The sequence below is a fragment of the Drosophila tropicalis genome, unplaced genomic scaffold, assembly GCF_018151085.1.
Source record: "Drosophila tropicalis isolate 14030-0801.00 unplaced genomic scaffold, ASM1815108v1 contig_879, whole genome shotgun sequence".
In the NCBI taxonomy this organism is placed as follows: Eukaryota; Metazoa; Arthropoda; class Insecta; order Diptera; family Drosophilidae; genus Drosophila; species Drosophila tropicalis.
This window is the reverse complement of record NW_027173375.1, coordinates 27,667-52,834: the sequence shown is the minus strand read 5'-3', so window position 1 is coordinate 52,834 and position 25,168 is coordinate 27,667. Positions and strand designations below refer to the sequence as shown.

At 32.7% G+C, this 25,168-nt stretch overlaps 6 long non-coding RNA genes across 7 annotated transcripts; all 6 read right to left on the bottom strand.

Annotated features, from left to right (window-relative positions):
- Positions 1 to 3,179: 3,179 nt before the first annotated feature.
- Positions 3,180 to 3,660, bottom strand: LOC137586050 (uncharacterized). Its single transcript, XR_011033675.1, has 3 exons — positions 3,608 to 3,660; positions 3,464 to 3,530; positions 3,180 to 3,222 (listed from the first exon to the last, which is right to left on the bottom strand). It is a non-coding gene; the product is annotated as an uncharacterized lncRNA (long non-coding RNA).
- A 4,463-nt stretch (positions 3,661 to 8,123) lies between these two features.
- LOC137586054 (uncharacterized) lies at positions 8,124 to 8,871 on the bottom strand. Its single transcript, XR_011033678.1, has 4 exons — positions 8,836 to 8,871; positions 8,601 to 8,755; positions 8,437 to 8,517; positions 8,124 to 8,215 (listed from the first exon to the last, which is right to left on the bottom strand). It is a non-coding gene; the product is annotated as an uncharacterized lncRNA (long non-coding RNA).
- Positions 8,872 to 10,807: 1,936 nt separating this feature from the next.
- Positions 10,808 to 12,367, bottom strand: LOC137586051 (uncharacterized). Its single transcript, XR_011033676.1, has 4 exons — positions 12,253 to 12,367; positions 12,083 to 12,169; positions 11,809 to 11,861; positions 10,808 to 10,926 (listed from the first exon to the last, which is right to left on the bottom strand). It is a non-coding gene; the product is annotated as an uncharacterized lncRNA (long non-coding RNA).
- A 2,096-nt stretch (positions 12,368 to 14,463) lies between these two features.
- On the bottom strand, positions 14,464 to 16,023 carry LOC137586052 (uncharacterized). The gene is made up of 4 exons (XR_011033677.1): positions 15,909 to 16,023; positions 15,739 to 15,825; positions 15,465 to 15,517; positions 14,464 to 14,582 (listed from the first exon to the last, which is right to left on the bottom strand). It is a non-coding gene; the product is annotated as an uncharacterized lncRNA (long non-coding RNA).
- A 2,094-nt stretch (positions 16,024 to 18,117) lies between these two features.
- On the bottom strand, positions 18,118 to 19,834 carry LOC137586049 (uncharacterized). Of its 2 annotated transcripts, XR_011033674.1 has the most exons (5): positions 19,799 to 19,834; positions 19,564 to 19,718; positions 19,394 to 19,480; positions 19,120 to 19,172; positions 18,118 to 18,236 (listed from the first exon to the last, which is right to left on the bottom strand). It is a non-coding gene; the product is annotated as an uncharacterized lncRNA (long non-coding RNA). The 2 variants fall into 2 exon arrangements; XR_011033673.1 differs by lacking the exon at positions 18,118 to 18,236 and having other exon boundaries at positions 19,081 to 19,172.
- Positions 19,835 to 22,364: 2,530 nt separating this feature from the next.
- Positions 22,365 to 24,880, bottom strand: LOC137586048 (uncharacterized). The gene is made up of 6 exons (XR_011033672.1): positions 24,871 to 24,880; positions 24,597 to 24,649; positions 23,257 to 23,696; positions 22,967 to 23,164; positions 22,686 to 22,725; positions 22,365 to 22,632 (listed from the first exon to the last, which is right to left on the bottom strand). It is a non-coding gene; the product is annotated as an uncharacterized lncRNA (long non-coding RNA).
- Positions 24,881 to 25,168: the final 288 nt, after the last annotated feature.

The following is a 25,168-nucleotide window of genomic DNA, read 5'->3' as shown; positions in this document are numbered from 1 at the left end:
TGTCTTTGAATTGTTTTTTTCAAGCAATCGTTTTGACTGTATTGAACACCCATTATATTCATGAGAGACAAAATATCGTCACAATAAGCAAAAGTATTTTCTTAGTTTGCCGTGAACATTTCCGATTTTCTCTGCTTAGCTCTAATTTTCCAACCAATTCATCCAACTTGCTTTGTGTTATAAAAACTGGGTGATTTGGCACTGACGATTCGGGTATATACTCAGAATCTGTCTGTGCCTGGTTAATTTGGTACTGGAATATTTTCTTCATGGTCCAGTGGCAATTGCACACTCGGAATGGAGACATAGACTTTGTTTTTTGTCTTTCCTTTGTTAAGTCCAGTCACATTGTTGGCACAAGCATTAGAATTTTTTGGGTTATGTTATCCTGGATTCTACCATATCATTGGTACTACCATATGATTGGTGCACCAAACGGCATCTTTTTTTGTTTTTTATGCATCCAGGTAACTAACCTGACATAACGGGCTATGCAAACTGTATTTGGCGCCCACGATTCATTAAATATCACATCATAATTAAAGTAATGTCTAAATCGGGTAACAAAATTTGCACTAATCGATCCGTGCTAATCAGCATATCGTAGCTTACTACCACCGGGCCCTGATATCTTCTCGACGGCCCTGCAATTAGCACATTTGATTGTATTCTAATTAAATTTTAGCCACTTATTAAAAATTTGACTAATTTTAATAAAACGCCAATTAAATGTGCTGAAAGGCTAATTGTGGCGTTAAGGTTAAGCATGGACAGAAAAAACAAACAAAAACAACGGTAACTAGCAAGCGATTTGCTTCAAATTCAGTACAGCAGCGTTTGAAGCTGATTGCTTGCGTTTCGTCTTCATCTTCGTCACAGCGCGCACTGTGTTGGCAGCCTTATTGTTAAACTGAAGTTACTTATTCAAGTTCATGTTTATTCCGATTTGGCTGTTAATGCTCATTAAAAATATTAAATTATGCTTAAACATAGCTCGAAGATAACTGTTGACCGGTTCGTGCAGTCGCAGAATAACTGTTCTTCAGAGAGAGCAATCGTTTGCATTGTTCCTTAAAAATTTTTAATCGCGCTCAATCAACGAGCAGTTTTCTCCGTTTGCATTTGAACGTTGCGACGATTTAAAGTGAATTTTCGTTGGACAAAAGGAGATACATTTAAATATTATGCCTGTTAATCATATCCGCCGAGGTGTTAGCCGGATGGCTGCCGAAGTCTGCGCAAAAAATCTCTTGGCGTTTTTTACGAAATGCGATGCTTTGGGTACAGGATTTTGCCCAGAACTAAGGAAATTGTAGGAGATTCTTCTATTACTTTCGTTTATGTTAACCGTCTACCGGACAGAATACGAAATTTTGTTCTCCAGTGATAATGGGAAGGAAGTCCTTTTCTCTGATACAGTAAAACGAAAACTTAGTTTCTTGTTGGTTTTCAATCACTTTTTGTAGCTTTGAGCGATGCTGCATTCTCCTGAGTTGGCCTTCAATGGATCCAGTTTGCTGGGAGCAGGCAAAGCTTCGCCTGATTTTGCTTTTCATAATTGTTATTTTTTTTTTTTTTTGGACCTTTATGTGTGTATTTTGCTAAAAAAAATTCAGTTCCTTGAAGAATGTTTTTCCTGATTTTGCTCTTTTTGTAATTGCTATTTTTTTTTGGAGACCTTTATGAGTGTATTTTGCTAAAAAATTATGTTTCTTAAAGAAGCATGTTTTATCCGTATGGAACAACATATAATTTCCTGAAATGACTGAAATCATATATTTTCCTATCCTTCAAAAAAGGGCCGTCTTCACACTCTGTACGACTTGTTCCGGTTGTGCCATTTTAAAAGAGAGGCTGACTGGCATTTCCCCCGGGTGCCCTCGACGCAATACTTTGGCGAAATAAGCCAAAACTCCACGACCGTCTCCTGCTCGAACTCTGCTATGAACACAAAACTGGAAAATACAAACAAAACGTTAATAAACATTAAACCTAATACTAATAATAACAAACAAAATGATAATACAACACGTTACAAAAGTAAAAGCTACTACAACAACAACAAGCAACGATACATAACACAAACACAAAACACTCCCCTGAAGCAACGACTGCCACAAGAAGCAGAAATTCCTGGCCAAATGCAGCCCATATATCAAGGCCTCTTGAGCATGATGCAACAGTTAAACTTGGCCATTAACCAGCTGATGACACTAATGCGGGATCCTGAAAGGAGCAATCCAGGACTGACGCTGTCGAATTTCTCATCAAATTCGCACCTAAAAATATAAAACAAACAATATTAAAAACAATACAAATAAAATGAAACAACTAATACAAAATAAAAGAATATATAAACTACCTAAATCTAAAACTATAACAACCCATCTTAAAACACAACAAAACTCAATAAAAATAACATGCAAATAACTCTACAATTCAAAACAATTTAACTAAGAAACTAATTCAACAACATAATTAAAACTAAAACAATTCATTTAATAATTACCTAATACAACAAAAATCTATAAACGTCAAAACAAACGAAGCAAAAATATACAAAATGCATTAAAATTTACTTATCTAAAATACAACAATAACAACTAAAAACTAAAACAACATACATCTTAACTGTCTAATCTAACCCAAATTTATAAACACATTGCATAAACTAAAACTGCAGAAATACACTTAAAACTCTATAGCAATAAATCAAGCTAACATGGCAAAAAAAAAAAAAAAAACTACAAAATAACACAATACAATACTAAATAAAAATCATGCAAAAACAAATATCTATCCAATAAGAACAGCAAAACTAAATTAACACATCAATACACTACCTAAAACAACAATACATACAAATCATTTGACAAAACCTTTTAACAAAAACAACGCATACTTAAACATGCCAAAGCAACACATATGAATACAAGAACACTATATTAACAAATGCAATACAATACTAAAAAAAAAGCAAATAATTGCAACAAATAATACAAATCTAAAACTAGAACTAATACAATACATAAATCAACTATCTAATACAACACAAAAATTCCTAAAATACCTACTTTAACTATTAAAATTACAACAAATTCACAACACATCTATAACAAAATAAAAATCACTCCATATCATAAATAAAAATTAAAACTAATCAGCGGAATCTTTCTGGTCGGCGCCTTTGGATCCGACATCTCCAATCCTGATGCACAAAACCTATAAATAAAAAGAAATTAAAATACGAATTAGTTAAAATTGCAACAAAAATCAAAACAACAAGCTATTCAACTAAATAAACATGCAAATCTAAAACTACGCAAAACAAACCAACTAAACACAGATAAAACATACTCAACATGCATCCAACAACATCATGTACTACACCTGAAAAACACAAACTGCCACAACACAGCAAAATGTGGCAATGAGACGTCCCACCTGGCCCAAACAAGCTTACATGATATTCTGAGGTCGCTCTGGAAAAGTCAACTCCTTACTGGGCCTCCACTCCAACCTGCCCATACCTGAAAATGAAAACACACAGATGAATACCGGGATCCCTGCCTGGCAAATCCTCCTCTCCTTGCAGGATGCTACTTACCTCACACCAACGCCTACTCTTCACATGTGGCCTGCATGAGCTGGCTAGCAACCCAAATGGCCACGCCACGTGAACACCTAATAATAAAAAAAAAAAAAAAACAAACGAGACCAATTCCTGCCATGAAATTACCTACCTGTGATTCCTTAGATGCACACTGGGTACCTGGAAGCGAAACATGGTACCTAGAAAAAAGTAAAATTGCAATTATAAGTTAAAAATTTCTTTTGCAAATTGGGCCTTTGTTTACCTTTTTTACCTAGTGTGACCCAACCATGCAATTCTAATAACATGCCCACTAAATGTAAACTCAAAATGTTAGTTAACATGCCAATGTAAATGTCTGCCGATAGCTACCACGAGGATTAGGCGTTGATATAGGGTAAGTAGTACACCGCAATGAGGAGAAGAGGATTTGCCAGATTGCATGCCCGAAATTCATCTGTGCCTTCTTTTTTCTAGTTGTGAGCATGTTTGTAGTTGGCGGCCAGCTGCATCGAGGCCAAATACAGGAGCCGATTCAAGATCCGCCAAGGATGTCATCATTGCAGTTACAGGCAGCCTTAGTAGGATATTTGTTGGTATTTGTTGTAATTATATTAATTTGTTTGTATATTTATTAATTTTATTTTTAATTTGTTTATTTATAGGTTTATAGATTGCACTTTGGCGACGTTTGATCCAGGGACTTTAGAGTTGCACTTTCTTTGGCAGATGAGTTTCTTTTATATTTTAGTTTTTAATGCATTTCAGTATTTGTTATATTTAGGGTTTTAATATAAGTTTTAGGATTTATTTTTGTTTTACTGTTTAGGCTGCCGTAGCGATTGCCTTCAGCCAAGCAACTGAATTGCTGCTGGCCACTTTATTGTATATATCTCCACTGAGATCTTCACAATTTTTTTCCCCTACTTACAGTCTAAATGGGCGACATAATACCCTCTAAAAAATTGATTACATATAATTTCTTAAAAACAAAGACATAGATAAAAATTTCAGCTTAGGTGGTATAATAGGTAAGTATATTTATTAGTGAAATAGAGATATTAATGGTAAGTATTAGGTTTAGTAAGTGTGTTGGTAAGTATTATATGTTTTTGATTTAGTTTTAGTAATATGTATTATGTTTAGAATGATTTAGGTAATTTATTTGATTTTATAGCATGTTTAGGATATTTATGTGAGTGTGTTGGTGAGTATTATAAGTTTTTGATTTAGTTTTAGTGGTATGTATTATGTTTAGATTGATTTAGTGTTTAGTCTGTTTTATGGTTTGTTTTTAGTTTATTTAGTTAGTTTTATTATTTTTGTATATATTTTATTAATGCTTTTTATACCCTTGCAGAGGGTATTATAAAATTGGTCAGATGTTTGTAACGCACAGAAGGAGACGTTTCCGACCCCATAAAGTATATATATTCTTGATCAGCATGAGAAGCTAAGTCGATATAGCCATGTCCGTCTGTCCGTCGGTGCGTACGCGTTTTACTCAGCCATCTTAAGAGCTATCGGGATGAAATTTTTTTTGGGAGCTTTTTTTTTACCCGGGTGAGATAAAGTATGAAAATCTTTGGGATCGGACTACTATATCATATAACTCTGGAACAAAAATTTTTGCAAAAATTGGAGTATCCCCATGAAATTTACCAATATAATAGAATTTGATATAAAATCTCAGATCCCAAAATTTGACCCTGATCGGATAAATAGAACACAAGTTACAGTCTATATAAATCGGTTCAATCGCTGCCGGCAGCTCTGCTTGCTGCCTACTACGTCATCATCAAATCAACAGAGCACATGCATACACACACAGACGCAACGCTACATAAACTGTATGTGTATGCGTGCGTTGCTTTGCTTAGGGAATGAGGGAAGAAGAAGAACAAATTGTACATAGTATGAAGAGTAAAATTGTTTTGTTTGTATATTAATGAATTGAGTTGCAGAAAACAAATTTTGAACATGTGAAATTATTATTGTCAAGGACTGCAAGGGTATATAAACTTCGGCATAGCCGAATTTAACTTCTTTGATATTTTTTTTTTTTTTTATATTATATTTTGCCCATTTTTAGCGTTTAGTTCAATTTAAAGTATTTTTTTAGTGCGTTTTCCCTGATTTTTGCTAATTTCAGAGTGTTTTTAATTTCTCTTATTATTTTTTTGTTGCATGTTCAATAGTAGTTTGACCAGTGTGCAGTGTGTATTAAAAGTTTCAGTGTTTGCATGTTTAGCATAGTATGTAAGTAGATTTGTTCATAGAATTATTTTTAGAATAATATTGGGCATTGTTTTAGTTAGTTACATGTGTGAGATATGGGTAGCTTGTGTAGTTTTAAGTTTTTATGTTAAGATCGAGTTATTTTTCATGTGAGTATCATGGAATTTTTATCAGTGTGTTTCTTTTATATGTGTTAGTAGTTATGACTGCCACTATGTGTGTGTTTTGTTTGTATTATCGATTGTGGCTTATCGTTGGGTGGCATTGTTATCGATGTTAAGAGTTATGTTAATTGTTGTATCGGCTTAGAAATTGTTATAATATTAGTATAATTAGTTAGTTGTATGCATTAGATTTAGTTTTTAAGAATATAGTTTGAGGTAGAATAGTTTAAGAGTAGTGCCATTGTAAATGTATGGTAGCATTTACAATGGCACTACTCTTAAACTATTCTACCTCAAACTATATTCTTAAAAATTAATCTAATGCATGCAACTAACTAATTATACTAACACACCTACATAAATATCATAAACATGCTATAAAATCAAATAAATTACCTAAATCAAACAATCAAAAATAATACTTACCACAAAAATTAATATTAAAATATATATAAAACAATCTAAATCATAAAATATACCAAACAATAAAAACCATTCATACTTACCAAAATATTACCTAAAAAATCATAAACATACCAAAAATCATAAAACATAATATATAATCTGTCAACACAAAATACTAATACTTACCCAATTATAACCATCTATAACACTATACTTACCAAATCAAATCAAAACATATATAAACATACCTAAAAATCATGAACCTAAATCATAAAAATAAAAGAAATTATATAAAGAAATATTAAAATTAACACTTACTACCAATCCAAGCTCTAAACTAACAAACATAAAAAGAAATCATAATACTTACCTCAATTTATATTCCTAAATCGCAAACATACTAAACACTATATCTATACTTACCTACTATACCACCTAAGCTGAAATTTTTATCTATGTCTTTGCTTTTAAGAAATTATATGTAATCAATTTTTTAGAGGGTATTATGTCGCCCATTTAGACTGTAAGTAGGGAAAAAAAAAAAATTTTGAAGATCTCAGTGGAGATATATACAATAAAGTGGCCAGCAGCAGTTCAGTTGCTTGGCTGAAGGCAGTCGCTACGGCAGCCTAAACAGAAAAAAGTAAAAGCTACTACAACAACAACAAGCAACGATACATAACACAAACACAAAACACTCCCCTGAAGCAACGACTGCCACAAGAAGCAGAAATTCCTGGCCAAATGCAGCCCATATATCAAGGCCTCTTGAGCATGATGCAACAGTTAAACTTGGCCATTGGCCAGCTGATGACATTAATGCGGGATCCTGACAGGAGCAATCCAGGACTGACGCTGTCGAATTTCTCATCAAATTCGCACCTAAAAATATAAAATATTAAAAACAATACAAAAAAAAAAAATGAAACAATTAATACAAAATAAAAGAATATATAAACTACCTAAATCTAAAACTATAACAACCCATCTTAAAACACAACAAAACTCAATAAAAATAACATGCAAATAACACTACAATTCAAAACAATTTAACTAAGAAACTAATTCAACAACATAATTAAAACTAAAATAATTCATTTAATAATTACCTAATACTACAAAAATCTATAAACGTCAAAACAAACGAAACAAAAATATACAAAATGCATTAAAATTTACTTATCTAAAACACAACAATAACAATTAAAAACTAAAACAACATACATCTTAACTGTCTAATCTAACCCAAATTTATAAACACATTGCATAAAATAAAACTACAGAAAAACACTTAAAACTCTATAACAATAAATTAGCTAACATGGCAACAAAAAAAAAAAAAAAAACTACAAAATAACACAATACAATACTAAATAAAAATCATGCAAAAACGAATATCTATCCAATAAGAACAGCAAAACTAAATTAACACATTAATACACTATCTAAAACAACAATACATACAAATCATTTGACAAAACCTTTTAACAAAAACAACACATACTTAAACATGCCAAAGCAACACATATGAATACAAGAACACTATATTAACAAATGCAATACAATACTAAAAAAAAAAAGCAAATAATTGCAACAAATAATACAAATCTAAAACTAGAACTAATACATTACATAGATCAACTATCTAACACAACACAAAAGTTCCTAAAATACCTACTTTAACTATTAAAATTCACAACACACCTAAAACAAAATAAAAATCACTCCATATTATAAATAAAAATTAAAACTAATCAGCGGACTCTTTCTGGTCGGCGCCTTTGGATCCGACATCTCCAATCCTGATGCACAAAACCTATAAATAAAAAGAAATTAAAATACGAATTAGTTAAAGTTGCAACAAAAATCAAAACAACAAGCTATTCAACTAAATAAACATGCAAATCTAAAACTACGCAAAACAAATCAACTAAACACAGATAAAACATACACAACACACAACCAAAACAACACGCACTACACCACAACAACACAAACTGCCACATGGCAGCCAACTATAACAATGAGACGTCCCACCTGGCCCCAATACGCATGGATGACCTGTTGGGATCGCTCTGGGGATGTCCTCAACACACTCCATTCCAAATGCGCCGGCACCTGTAGAACAAGAAAAGAAGGATGAATCTGGGAATCCTACCCCGGAAAATCTCTTTTTCTCTCCTTCCAGATTCAATACTTACCTGCCATTGATGCCTGGCGGCCTCATAACCTGGCCGTCAGCCCTAAGACCATGTCATAAATGCGACAACAAATGCTGGCCACAAACGCTCCACCAGTGAACCTACCTGTGGGTCCTCCTTAACCTCGTCGCAAGATGCCTGGAAACATGCGGTACCTAAAAAAAAAAAAAAACAAACATATACAAGAAATTATTATAATTAATTCGCAAATTGGGCATTGTTTACATTTACTTACCTAATGTGACCAAACCCTGCAAATCGAACAACATGCCCATACCAATGCTAAGTCTATGTTAAGTAACAGCCAATGTAAATGGATGCCGATACTTACCTATCGCATACACTTACATTGGCTTTGAAAAATTTTCTTACCAAATACTCTAAATAATTTTATTAAAACTAATCTAATTCATGCAACAAGCTAACTACACTAACAATTCGAAAAATTTAATTACATGCAACACTTAACATAACTCTATAAACTGATAACAGCACCAACAAATGTTAAACTACAGTCGATAACGGAAACAAAATACATATGTTAACGACAGCCATAATTACTAATACATACAAAAGAAACACATTGATACAAACTTCATGATATTCACATGAAAAATAACTCGACTTCAACATAAAAAACTTAAAACTACACAAGCTACCTCTATCTCTCACATGTAATCAACTAAAACAATGCCCAAGATTATTCTAAAACTAGTTCTATCAACAAACCTACCTACATACTATGCTAAACATGCAAACACTGAAACTTTTAATACACACTGCACACTGGTCAAACTACTATTGAACATGCAACAAAAAAAATAATAAGAGAAATTAAAAACACTCTGAAATTAGCAAAAATCAGGGAAAACGCACTAAAAAAATACTTTAAATTGAACTAAACGCTAAAAATGGGCAAAATATAATATAAAAAAAAAAAAAAAAAGCATTAATAAAATATATACAAAAACCAGAGGGCCGGGGCTAACTTCGACCGCGTCAAAGTTTGTATACCCTTGCAACTTTTTTGGTAACTCTTTCCTTACCTATTAGCCATCAATGTGGAAGAACGTTTTATCTAAAAAGGCTTATATTTGCGAAAGAATGGCCTACAATCATAGGAAATAACGAAGATATTGATCAAAGTCACTGTTTTCCACCGATCGTTCCTATGGGAACTATATGATATAGTCACCCGATCTTTATCAAATTCGACACAGTCATTAACAGATATATTAAATTAAGAAATGTTTAATTTGAAAACAATCACGGTAAAAGTAACGAAGTTATTTACAAAAGTCACTGTTTTCGCCCGATCGTTCCTATGGGAGCTATATGATATAGTCACCCGATCTTGATTAAACTTGGCACAGCCATTAACAGATATACTAAACTAACAAATGTTTAATTTGAAAGCAATCGCGGTAAAAGTAACGAAGTTATTTACAAAAGTCACTGTTTTCGACCGATCGTTCCTATGGGAGCTATATGATATAGTCATCCGATCTTGATCAAATTTGGCACAGTCGTTTATAAGCGTAATAAACTCTCTAATTAAAAAAAATCATAAACATACCAAAAATCATAAAACATAATATATAATCTGTCAACACAAAATACTAATACTTACCCAATTATAACCATCTATAACACTATACTTACCAAATCAAATCAAAACATATATAAACATACCTAAAAATCATGAACCTAAATCATAAAAATAAAAGAAATTATATAAAGAAATATTAAAATTAACACTTACTACCAATCCAAGCTCTAAACTAACAAACATAAAAAGAAATCATAATACTTACCTCAATTTATATTCCTAAATCGCAAACATACTAAACACTATATCTATACTTACCTACTATACCACCTAAGCTGAAATTTTTATCTATGTCTTTGCTTTTAAGAAATTATATGTAATCAATTTTTTAGAGGGTATTATGTCGCCCATTTAGACTGTAAGTAGGGAAAAAAAAAAAATTTTGAAGATCTCAGTGGAGATATATACAATAAAGTGGCCAGCAGCAGTTCAGTTGCTTGGCTGAAGGCAGTCGCTACGGCAGCCTAAACAGAGAAAAGTAAAAGCTACTACAACAACAACAAGCAACGATACATAACACAAACACAAAACACTCCCCTGAAGCAACGACTGCCACAAGAAGCAGAAATTCCTGGCCAAATGCAGCCCATATATCAAGGCCTCTTGAGCATGATGCAACAGTTAAACTTGGCCATTGGCCAGCTGATGACATTAATGCGGGATCCTGACAGGAGCAATCCAGGACTGACGCTGTCGAATTTCTCATCAAATTCGCACCTAAAAATATAAAATATTAAAAACAATACAAAAAAAAAAAAAAATGAAACAATTAATACAAAATAAAAGAATATATAAACTACCTAAATCTAAAACTATAACAACCCATCTTAAAACACAACAAAACTCAATAAAAATAACATGCAAATAACACTACAATTCAAAACAATTTAACTAAGAAACTAATTCAACAACATAATTAAAACTAAAATAATTCATTTAATAATTACCTAATACTACAAAAATCTATAAACGTCAAAACAAACGAAACAAAAATATACAAAATGCATTAAAATTTACTTATCTAAAACACAACAATAACAATTAAAAACTAAAACAACATACATCTTAACTGTCTAATCTAACCCAAATTTATAAACACATTGCATAAAATAAAACTACAGAAAAACACTTAAAACTCTATAACAATAAATTAGCTAACATGGCAACAAAAAAAAAAAAAAAAACTACAAAATAACACAATACAATACTAAATAAAAATCATGCAAAAACGAATATCTATCCAATAAGAACAGCAAAACTAAATTAACACATTAATACACTATCTAAAACAACAATACATACAAATCATTTGACAAAACCTTTTAACAAAAACAACACATACTTAAACATGCCAAAGCAACACATATGAATACAAGAACACTATATTAACAAATGCAATACAATACTAAAAAAAAAGCAAATAATTGCAACAAATAATACAAATCTAAAACTAGAACTAATACATTACATAGATCAACTATCTAACACAACACAAAAGTTCCTAAAATACCTACTTTAACTATTAAAATTCACAACACACCTAAAACAAAATAAAAATCACTCCATATTATAAATAAAAATTAAAACTAATCAGCGTACTCTTTCTGGTCGGCGCCTTTGGATCCGACATCTCCAATCCTGATGCACAAAACCTATAAATAAAAAGAAATTAAAATACGAATTAGTTAAAATTGCAACAAAAATCAAAACAACAAGCTATTCAACTTAATAAACATGCAAATCTAAAACTACGCAAAACAAATCAACTAAACACAGATAAAACATACACAACACACAACCAAAACAACACGCACTACACCACAACAACACAAACTGCCACATGGCAGCCAACTATAACAATGAGACGTCCCACCTGGCCCCAATACGCATGGATGACCTGTTGGGATCGCTCTGGGGATGTCCTCAACACACTGGGCCTCCATTCCAAATGCGCCGGCACCTGTAGAACAAGAAAAGAAGGATGAATCTGGGAATCCTACCCCGGAAAATCTCTTTTTCTCTCCTTCCAGATTCAATACTTACCTGCCATTGATGCCTGGCGGCCTCATAACCTGGCCGTCAGCCCTAAGACCATGTCATAAATGCGACAACAAATGCTGGCCACAAACGCTCCACCAGTGAACCTACCTGTGGGTCCTCCTTAACTTCGTCGCAAGATGCCTGGAAACATGCGGTACCTAAAAAAAACAAAAAAACAAACATATACAAGAAATTATTATAATTAATTCGCAAATTGGGCATTGTTTACATTTACTTACCTAATGTGACCAAACCCTGCAAATCGAACAACATGCCCATACCAATGCTAAGTCTATGTTAAGTAACAGCCAATGTAAATGGATGCCGATACTTACCTATCGCATACACTTACATTGGCTTTGAAAAATTTTCTTACCAAATACTCTAAATAATTTTATTAAAACTAATCTAATTCATGCAACAAGCTAACTACACTAACAATTCGAAAAAATTTAATTACATGCAACACTTAACATAACTCTATAAACTGATAACAGCACCAACAAATGTTAAACTACAGTCGATAACGGAAACAAAATACATATGTTAACGACAGCCATAATTACTAATACATACAAAAGAAACACATTGATACAAACTTCATGATATTCACATGAAAAATAACTCGACTTCAACATAAAAAACTTAAAACTACACAAGCTACCTCTATCTCTCACATGTAATCAACTAAAACAATGCCCAAGATTATTCTAAAACTAGTTCTATCAACAAACCTACCTACATACTATGCTAAACATGCAAACACTGAAACTTTTAATACACACTGCACACTGGTCAAACTACTATTGAACATGCAACAAAAAAAATAATAAGAGAAATTAAAAACACTCTGAAATTAGCAAAAATCAGGGAAAACGCACTAAAAAAATACTTTAAATTGAACTAAACGCTAAAAATGGGCAAAATATAATATAAAAAAAAAAAAAAAAAAGCATTAATAAAATATATACAAAAACCAGAGGGCCGGGGCTAACTTCGACCGCGTCAAAGTTTGTATACCCTTGCAACTTTTTTGGTAACTCTTTCCTTACCTATTAGCCATCAATGTGGAAGAACGTTTTATCTAAAAAGGCTTATATTTGCGAAAGAATGGCCTACAATCATAGGAAATAACGAAGATATTGATCAAAGTCACTGTTTTCCACCGATCGTTCCTATGGGAACTATATGATATAGTCACCCGATCTTTATCAAATTCGACACAGTCATTAACAGATATATTAAATTAAGAAATGTTTAATTTGAAAACAATCACGGTAAAAGTAACGAAGTTATTTACAAAAGTCACTGTTTTCGCCCGATCGTTCCTATGGGAGCTATATGATATAGTCACCCGATCTTGATTAAACTTGGCACAGCCATTAACAGATATACTAAACTAACAAATGTTTAATTTGAAAGCAATCGCGGTAAAAGTAACGAAGTTATTTACAAAAGTCACTGTTTTCGACCGATCGTTCCTATGGGAGCTATATGATATAGTCATCCGATCTTGATCAAATTTGGCACAGTCGTTTATAAGCGTAATAAACTCTCTAATTAAAAAAAATCATAAACATACCAAAAATCATAAAACATAATATATAATCTGTCAACACAAAATACTAATACTTACCCAATTATAACCATCTATAACACTATACTTACCAAATCAAATCAAAACATATATAAACATACCTAAAAATCATGAACCTAAATCATAAAAATAAAAGAAATTATATAAAGAAATATTAAAATTAACACTTACTACCAATCCAAGCTCTAAACTAACAAACATAAAAAGAAATCATAATACTTACCTCAATTTATATTCCTAAATCGCAAACATACTAAACACTATATCTATACTTACCTACTATACCACCTAAGCTGAAATTTTTATCTATGTCTTTGCTTTTAAGAAATTATATGTAATCAATTTTTTAGAGGGTATTATGTCGCCCATTTAGACTGTAAGTAGGGAAAAAAAAAAAAATTTTGAAGATCTCAGTGGAGATATATACAATAAAGTGGCCAGCAGCAGTTCAGTTGCTTGGCTGAAGGCAGTCGCTACGGCAGCCTAAACAGAGAAAAGTAAAAGCTACTACAACAACAACAAGCAACGATACATAACACAAACACAAAACACTCCCCTGAAGCAACGACTGCCACAAGAAGCAGAAATTCCTGGCCAAATGCAGCCCATATATCAAGGCCTCTTGAGCATGATGCAACAGTTAAACTTGGCCATTGGCCAGCTGATGACATTAATGCGGGATCCTGACAGGAGCAATCCAGGACTGACGCTGTCGAATTTCTCATCAAATTCGCACCTAAAAATATAAAATATTAAAAACAATACAAAAAAAAAAAAAAATGAAACAATTAATACAAAATAAAAGAATATATAAACTACCTAAATCTAAAACTATAACAACCCATCTTAAAACACAACAAAACTCAATAAAAATAACATGCAAATAACACTACAATTCAAAACAATTTAACTAAGAAACTAATTCAACAACATAATTAAAACTAAAATAATTCATTTAATAATTACCTAATACTACAAAAATCTATAAACGTCAAAACAAACGAAACAAAAATATACAAAATGCATTAAAATTTACTTATCTAAAACACAACAATAACAATTAAAAACTAAAACAACATACATCTTAACTGTCTAATCTAACCCAAATTTATAAACACATTGCATAAAATAAAACTACAGAAAAACACTTAAAACTCTATAACAATAAATTAGCTAACATGGCAACAAAAAAAAAAAAAAAAACTACAAAATAACACAATACAATACTAAATAAAAATCATGCAAAAACGAATATCTATCCAATAAGAACAGCAAAACTAAATTAACACATTAATACACTATCTAAAACAACAATACATACAAATCATTTGACAAAACCTTTTAACAAAAACAACACATACTTAAACATGCCAAAGCAACACATATGAATACAAGAACACTATATTAACAAATGCAATACAATACTAAAAAAAAAGCAAATAATTGCAACAAATAATACAAATCTAAAACTAGAACTAATACATTACATAGATCAACTATCTAACACAACACAAAAGTTCCTAAAATACCTACTTTAACTATTAAAATTCACAACACACCTAAAACAAAATAAAAATCACTCCATATTATAAATAAAAATTAAAACTAATCAGCGTACTCTTTCTGGTCGGCGCCTTTGGATCCGACATCTCCAATCCTGATGCACAAAACCTATAAATAAAAAGAAATTAAAATACGAATTAGTTAAAATTGCAACAAAAATCAAAACAACAAGCTATTCAACTTAATAAACATGCAAATCTAAAACTACGCAAAACAAATCAACTAAACACAGATAAAACATACACAACACACAACCAAAACAACACGCACTACACCACAACAACACAAACTGCCACATGGCAGCCAACTATAACAATGAGACGTCCCACCTGGCCCCAATACGCATGGATGACCTGTTGGGATCGCTCTGGGGATGTCCTCAACACACTGGGCCTCCATTCCAAATGCGCCGGCACCTGTAGAACAAGAAAAGAAGGATGAATCTGGGAATCCTACCCCGGAAAATCTCTTTTTCTCTCCTTCCAGATTCAATACTTACCTGCCATTGATGCCTGGCGGCCTCATAACCTGGCCGTCAGCCCTAAGACCATGTCATAAATGCGACAACAAATGCTGGCCACAAACGCTCCACCAGTGAACCTACCTGTGGGTCCTCCTTAACTTCGTCGCAAGATGCCTGGAAACATGCGGTACCTAAAAAAAAACCAAAACAAACATATACAAGAAATTATTATAATTAATTGTGCAAATTGGGCATTGTTTACATTTACTTACCTAATGTGACCAAACCCTGCAAATCGAACAACATGCCCATACCAATGCTAAGTCTATGTTAAGTAACAGCCAATGTAAATGGATGCCGATACTTACCTATCGCATACACTTACATTGGCTTTAAAAATTTTCTTACCAAATACTCTAAATAATTTTATTAAAACTAATCTAATTCATGCAACAAGCTAACTACACTAACAATTCAAAAAAATTTAATTACATGCAACACTTAACATAACTCTATAAACTGATAACAGCACCAACAAATGTTAAACTACAGTCGATAACGGAAACAAAATACATATGTTAACGACAGCCATAATTACTAATACATACAAAAGAAACACATTGATACAAACTTCATGATATTCACATGAAAAATAACTCGACTTCAACATAAAAAACTTAAAACTACACAAGCTACCTCTATCTCTCACATGTAATCAACTAAAACAATGCCCAAGATTATTCTAAAACTAGTTCTATCAACAAACCTACCTACATACTATGCTAAACATGCAAACACTGAAACTTTTAATACACACTGCACACTGGTCAAACTACTATTGAACATGCAACAAAAAAAATAATAAGAGAAATTAAAAACACTCTGAAATTAGCAAAAATCAGGGAAAACGCACTAAAAAAATACTTTAAATTGAACTAAACGCTAAAAATGGGCAAAATATAATATAAAAAAAAAAAAAAAAAAGCATTAATAAAATATATACAAAAACCAGAGGGCCGGGGCTAACTTCGACCGCGTCAAAGTTTGTATACCCTTGCAACTTTTTTGGTAACTCTTTCCTTACCTATTAGCCATCAATGTGGAAGAACTTTTTATCTAAAAAGGCTTATATTTGCGAAAGAATGGCCTACAATCATAGGAAATAACGAAGATATTGATCAAAGTCACTGTTTTCCACCGATCGTTCCTATGGGAACTATATGATATAGTCACCCGATCTTTATCAAATTCGACACAGTCATTAACAGATATATTAAATTAAGAAATGTTTAATTTGAAAACAATCACGGTAAAAGTAACGAAGTTATTTACAAAAGTCACTGTTTTCGCCCGATCGTTCCTATGGGAGCTATATGATATAGTCACCCGATCTTGATTAAACTTGGCACAGCCATTAACAGATATACTAAACTAACAAATGTTTAATTTGAAAGCAATCGCGGTAAAAGTAACGAAGTTATTTACAAAAGTCACTGTTTTCGACCGATCGTTCCTATGGGAGCTATATGATATAGTCATCCGATCTTGATCAAATTTGGCACAGTCGTTTATAAGCGTAATAAACTCTCTAATTAAAAAAAAATCATAAACATACCAAAAATCAATAAAACATAATATATAATCTGTCAACACAAAATACTAATACTTACCCAATTATAACCATCTATAACACTATACTTACCAAATCAAATCAAAACATATATAAACATACCTAAAAATCATGAACCTAAATCATAAAAATAAAAGAAATTATATAAAGAAATATTAAAATTAACACTTACTACCAATCCAAGCTCTAAACTAACAAACATAAAAAGAAATCATAATACTTACCTCAATTTATATTCCTAAATCGCAAACATACTAAACACTATATCTATACTTACCTACTATACCACCTAAGCTGAAATTTTTATCTATGTCTTTGCTTTTAAGAAATTATATGTAATCAATTTTTTAGAGGGTATTATGTCGCCCATTTAGACTGTAAGTAGGGAAAAAAAAAATTTTGAAGATCTCAGTGGAGATATATACAATAAAGTGGCCAGCAGCAGTTCAGTTGCTTGGCTGAAGGCAGTCGCTACGGCAGCCTAAACAGAAAAAAGTAAAAGCTACTACAACAACAACAAGCAACGATACATAACACAAACACAAAACACTCCCCTGAAGCAACGACTGCCACAAGAAGCAGAAATTCCTGGCCAAATGCAGCCCATATATCAAGGCCTCTTGAGCATGATGCAACAGTTAAACTTGGCCATTGGCCAGCTGATGACATTAATGCGGGATCCTGACAGGAGCAATCCAGGACTGACGCTGTCGAATTTCTCATCAAATTCGCACCTAAAAATATAAAATATTAAAAACAATACAAAAAAAAAAAAATGAAACAATTAATACAAAATAAAAGAATATATAAACTACCTAAATCTAAAACTATAACAACCCATCTTAAAACACAACAAAACTCAATAAAAATAACATGCAAATAACACTACAATTCAAAACAATTTAACTAAGAAACTAATTCAACAACATAATTAAAACTAAAATAATTCATTTAATAATTACCTAATACTACAAAAATCTATAAACGTCAAAACAAACGAAACAAAAATATACAAAATGCATTAAAATTTACTTATCTAAAACACAACAATAACAATTAAAAACTAAAACAACATACATCTTAACTGTCTAATCTAACCCAAATTTATAAACACATTGCATAAAATAAAACTACAGAAAAACACTTAAAACTCTATAACAATAAATTAGCTAACATGGCAACAAAAAAAAAAAAAAAAACTACAAAATAACACAATACAATACTAAATAAAAATCATGCAAAAACGAATATCTATCCAATAAGAACAGCAAAACTAAATTAACACATTAATACACTATCTAAAACAACAATACATACAAATCATTTGACAAAACCTTTTAACAAAAACAACACATACTTAAACATGCCAAAGCAACACATATGAATACAAGAACACTATATTAACAAATGCAATACAATACTAAAAAAAAAAGCAAATAATTGCAACAAATAATACAAATCTAAAACTAGAACTAATACATTACATAGATCAACTATCTAACACAACACAAAAGTTCCTAAAATACCTACTTTAACTATTAAAATTAACACAACACACCTAAAACAAAATAAAAATCACTCCATATTATAAATAAAAATTAAAACTAATCAGCGGACTCTTTCTGGTCGGCGCCTTTGGATCCGACATCTCCAATCCTGATGCACAAAACCTATAAATAAAAAGAAATTAAAATACGAATTAGTTAAAGTTGCAACAAAAATCAAAACAACAAGCTATTCAACTAAATAAACATGCAAATCTAAAACTACGCAAAACAAATCAACTAAACACAGATAAAACATACACAACACACAACCAAAACAACACGCACTACACCACAACAACACAAACTGCCACATGGCAGCCAACTATAACAATGAGACGTCCCACCTGGCCCCAATACGCATGGATGACCTGTTGGGATCGCTCTGGGGATGTCCTCAACACACTGGGCCTCCATTCCAAATGCGCCGGCACCTGTAGAACAAGAAAAGAAGGATGAATCTGGGAATCCTACCCCGGAAAATCTCTTTTTCTCTCCTTCCAGATTCAATACTTACCTGCCATTGATGCCTGGCGGCCTCATAACCTGGCCGTCAGCCCTAAGACCATGTCATAAATGCGACAACAAATGCTGGCCACAAACGCTCCACCAGTGAACCTACCTGTGGGTCCTCCTTAACCTCGTCGCAAGATGCCTGGAAACATGCGGTACCTAAAAAAAAAAAAAAACAAACATATACAAGAAATTATTATAATTAATTCGCAAATTGGGCATTGTTTACATTTACTTACCTAATGTGACCAAACCCTGCAAATCGAACAACATGCCCATACCAATGCTAAGTCTATGTTAAGTAACAGCCAATGTAAATGGATGCCGATACTTACCTATCGCATACACTTACATTGGCTTTGAAAAATTTTCTTACCAAATACTCTAAATAATTTTATTAAAACTAATCTAATTCATGCAACAAGCTAACTACACTAACAATTCGAAAAAATTTAATTACATGCAACACTTAACATAACTCTATAAACTGATAACAGCACCAACAAATGTTAAACTACAGTCGATAACGGAAACAAAATACATATGTTAACGACAGCCATAATTACTAATACATACAAAAGAAACACATTGATACAAACTTCATGATATTCACATGAAAAATAACTCGACTTCAACATAAAAAACTTAAAACTACACAAGCTACCTCTATCTCTCACATGTAATCAACTAAAACAATGCCCAAGATTATTCTAAAACTAGTTCTATCAACAAACCTACCTACATACTATGCTAAACATGCAAACACTGAAACTTTTAATACACACTGCACACTGGTCAAACTACTATTGAACATGCAACAAAAAAAATAATAAGAGAAATTAAAAACACTCTGAAATTAGCAAAAATCAGGGAAAACGCACTAAAAAAATACTTTAAATTGAACTAAACGCTAAAAATGGGCAAAATATAATATAAAAAAAAAAAAAAAAAACATTAATAAAATATATACAAAAACCAGAGGGCCGGGGCTAACTTCGACCGCGTCAAAGTTTGTATACCCTTGCAACTTTTTTGGTAACTCTTTCCTTACCTATTAGCCATCAATGTGGAAGAACGTTTTATCTAAAAAGGCTTATATTTGCGAAAGAATGGCCTACAATCATAGGAAATAACGAAGATATTGATCAAAGTCACTGTTTTCCACCGATCGTTCCTATGGGAACTATATGATATAGTCACCCGATCTTTATCAAATTCGACACAGTCATTAACAGATATATTAAATTAAGAAATGTTTAATTTGAAAACAATCACGGTAAAAGTAACGAAGTTATTTACAAAAGTCACTGTTTTCGCCCGATCGTTCCTATGGGAGCTATATGATATAGTCACCCGATCTTGATTAAACTTGGCACAGCCATTAACAGATATACTAAACTAACAAATGTTTAATTTGAAAGCAATCGCGGTAAAAGTAACGAAGTTATTTACAAAAGTCACTGTTTTCGACCGATCGTTCCTATGGGAGCTATATGATATAGTCATCCGATCTTGATCAAATTTGGCACAGTCGTTTATAAGCGTAATAAACTCTCTAATATTAAGTTTCACGATAATAACATAGAAAATAACGAAGTTATTGAGAAAAGTCACTGTTCGTGACTTTGGGGTTTGTATGGGAGCTATATGATATAGTGGTCCGATCCGGCTGAATCCGAGATATACAACGCCTGCAGTATATACAAGCCTACGTGCAAAATTTCAGCCCTGTAGCTCTTACGGTCTAGGAGGAGTTTGCGTTGATCCAGACGGACGGACGGACGGACGGACGGACATGGCTAGTTGAACTCGTCTCGTCGTGCTGATCAAGAATATATATACTTTGTATGGTCGGAGATGCTTCGTTCTATGCGTTGCACACTTCTGACCAAAATTAATATACCCTTTTTGCAAGGGTATAATAATAAAACTAACACATAAAATAAACTAAAAACAAACCATAAAACAGACTAAACACTAAATCAATCTAAACATAATACATATCACTAAAACTAAATCAAAAACTTATAATACTCACCAACACACTCACATAAATATCCTAAACATGCTATAAAATCAAATAAATTACCTAAATCATTCTAAACATAATACTTATTACTAAAACTAAATCAAAAACATATAATACTTACCAACACACCCACTAAACCTAATACTTACCATTAATATCTCTATTTCACTAATAAATATACTTACCTATTATACCACCTAAGCTGAAATTTTTGGAAAAAATGTTCTCGCCTATTCCACATCGCCCCCCCCGCCGCTCCCGCACACCTAGCGATACAAGCGCGGGAATAATGGATGATGATGACGCCAATGATACCAAAGCGACCCAATAACAACAACAGCCACCAAGTTGCCTAATAAATAAAGGGCTATATATGAAAAAGGAACGGCCAATGGGCTACGAGTCACCAGAGGCGTCTGATGGAACAATTATTTCTATAAAATCAACCCCCAAAAACGAAACACACATCAGCTCCTTATCCCCTATGGTCACTGATGACGATAGCCCAAACCCTCCTACTAATTCTAACGCAAGCCAAATAACAACAGATAATAAAATAAAATAATACCTTAACTCTATCGAGACACACACAGCTACAACAAAAAAAAAAAAACCATACTGAACCACCACTACAAAAACAACAAACTAAGACAATACAGCAGCAACTAAACAAAAGAAAATTATCTCAAAAAACTACAATCTCACACATCTCTACAACTGCCAAAAAACCTACAAAAACAATTGCTGAAGAACTAAAAAAAACAAGCAGATAAAAATTACAAACCAAACGTAAAACTCTTTAATTTCAATAATGCTAATACTAAAACTAAAATTAACAAAATCAACACAGAGCTAAAAACAAACTTAAAATCTAACGCATCAATGATGAACTGCAGTCAGGATGAGATGGAAACCCAGCTCCCCACAAACGACGGCCACTCCTCCACTGCTCACGGTAGCCAACAAAGTGGGAAGGTTCCGGACATCTGTATCCTCTGCATCTCTGACATCAGCCTGCTGATTACTCACCTGCAAAACCTGAAACTAAAAAACAAATACACAATTAAAACCGAAAAGGAAAACCAAATTAAACTTACCTTATACACCAACGATGACTATGTAGCTGCAATATCAGACCTGGAAAAAAAAAATATCAGTTTTACACATTCCAACCACAGGAACAAAAAGGACTTCGCATCGCCATCAAAGGACTCCACCACTCGACACCAGTTGACTGGATCACTGCCGAGCTTGCGAGGATCGGCCATCAAACAAGATTCGCCAAAGTGCTAAGGCAAAACCGCACAATGATCCCCTACAACTCATTCGAAGTGGAGCTGGAGCCCTCTACTGATGATGCTGCAAGGAACCTACTTACCCTGCAATTTTTGGGCCCTTATCAGGTAAAAATTGAAAAGTTCAACAGGCGCCTGACCCCGGCACAGTGCCACAAATGCCAGGCGTTCGGACATACAAGGAACTACTGCCATGGTCAGGTCGCCTGTATGAAATGTGCCGGCACTCACGACACCAAAGATTGCCAACACAAGAGAAACACCAATCCAGTATGCGTCAACTGCAATGAAAAACATATTTCAAGCTTCAAAGGATGCAAAGTCTACCAGCAGGAGCTGGCTAAATTACAAAAAAAAAGGAATAACAACTTACCTTTTAAAAGAGAGGCTGACTGGCATTTCCCCCGGGTGCCCTCGACGCAATACTTTGGCGAAATAAGCCAAAACTCCACGACCGTCTCCTGCTCGAACTCTGCTATGAACACAAAACTGGAAAATACAAACAAAACGTTAATAAACATTAAACCTAATACTAATAATAACAAACAAAATGATAATACAACACGTTACAAAAGTAAAAGCTACTACAACAACAACAAGCAACGATACATAACACAAACACAAAACACTCCCCTGAAGCAACGACTGCCACAAGAAGCAGAAATTCCTGGCCAAATGCAGCCCATATATCAAGGCCTCTTGAGCATGATGCAACAGTTAAACTTGGCCATTGGCCAGCTGATGACATTAATGCGGGATCCTGAAAGGAGCAATCCAGGACTGACGCTGTCGAATTTCTCATCAAATTCGCACCTAAAAATATAAAATAAACAATATTAAAAACAATACAAAAAAAAATGAAACAATTAATACAAAATAAAAGAATATATAAACTACCTAAATCTAAAACTATAACAACCCATCTTAAAACACAACAAAACTCAATAAAAATAACATGCAAATAACACTACAATTCAAAACAATTTAACTAAGAAACTAATTCAACAACATAATTAAAACTAAAATAATTCATTTAATAATTACCTAATACTACAAAAATCTATAACAAAACAAACGAAACAAAAATATACAAAATGCATTAAAATTTACTTATCTAAAACACAACAATAACAACTAAAAACTAAAACAACATACATCTTAACTGTCTAATCTAACCCAAATTTATAAACACATTGCATAAAATAAAACTACAGAAAAACACTTAAAACTCTATAACAATAAATTAGCTAACATGGCAACAAAAAAAAAAAAAAAAAAAAAAACTACAAAATAACACAATACAATACTAAATAAAAATCATGCAAAAACAAATATCTATCCAATAAGAACAGCAAAACTAAATTAACACATTAATACACTATCTAAAACAACAATACATACAAATCATTTGACAAAACCTTTTAACAAAAACAACACATACTTAAACATGCCAAAGCAACACATATGTATGAATACAAGAACACTATATTAACAAATGCAATACAATACTAAAAAAAAAAGCAAATAATTGCAACAAATAATACAAATCTAAAACTAGAACTAATACATTACATAGATCAACTATCTAACACAACACAAAAGTTCCTAAAATACCTACTTTAACTATTAAAATTACAACAAATTCACAACACACCTAAAACAAAATAAAAATCACTCCATATTATAAATAAAAATTAAAACTAATCAGCGTACTCTTTCTGGTCGGCGCCTTTGGATCCGACATCTCCAATCCTGATGCACAAAACCTATAAATAAAAAGAAATTAAAATACGAATTAGTTAAAATTGCAACAAAAATCAAAACAACAAGCTATTCAACTTAATAAACATGCAAATCTAAAACTACGCAAAACAAATCAACTAAACACAGATAAAACATACACAACACACAACCAAAACAACACGCACTACACCACAACAACACAAACTGCCACATGGCAGCCAACTATAACAATGAGACGTCCCACCTGGCCCCAATACGCATGGATGACCTGTTGGGATCGCTCTGGGGATGTCCTCAACACACTCTCCATTCCAAATGCGCCGGCACCTGTAGAACAAGAAAAGAAGGATGAATCTGGGAATCCTACCCCGGAAAATCTCTTTTTCTCTCCTTCCAGATTCAATACTTACCTGCCATTGATGCCTGGCGGCCTCATAACCTGGCCGTCAGCCCTAAGACCATGTCATAAATGCGACAACAAATGCTGGCCACAAACGCTCCACCAGTGAACCTACCTGTGGGTCCTCCTTAACCTCGTCGCA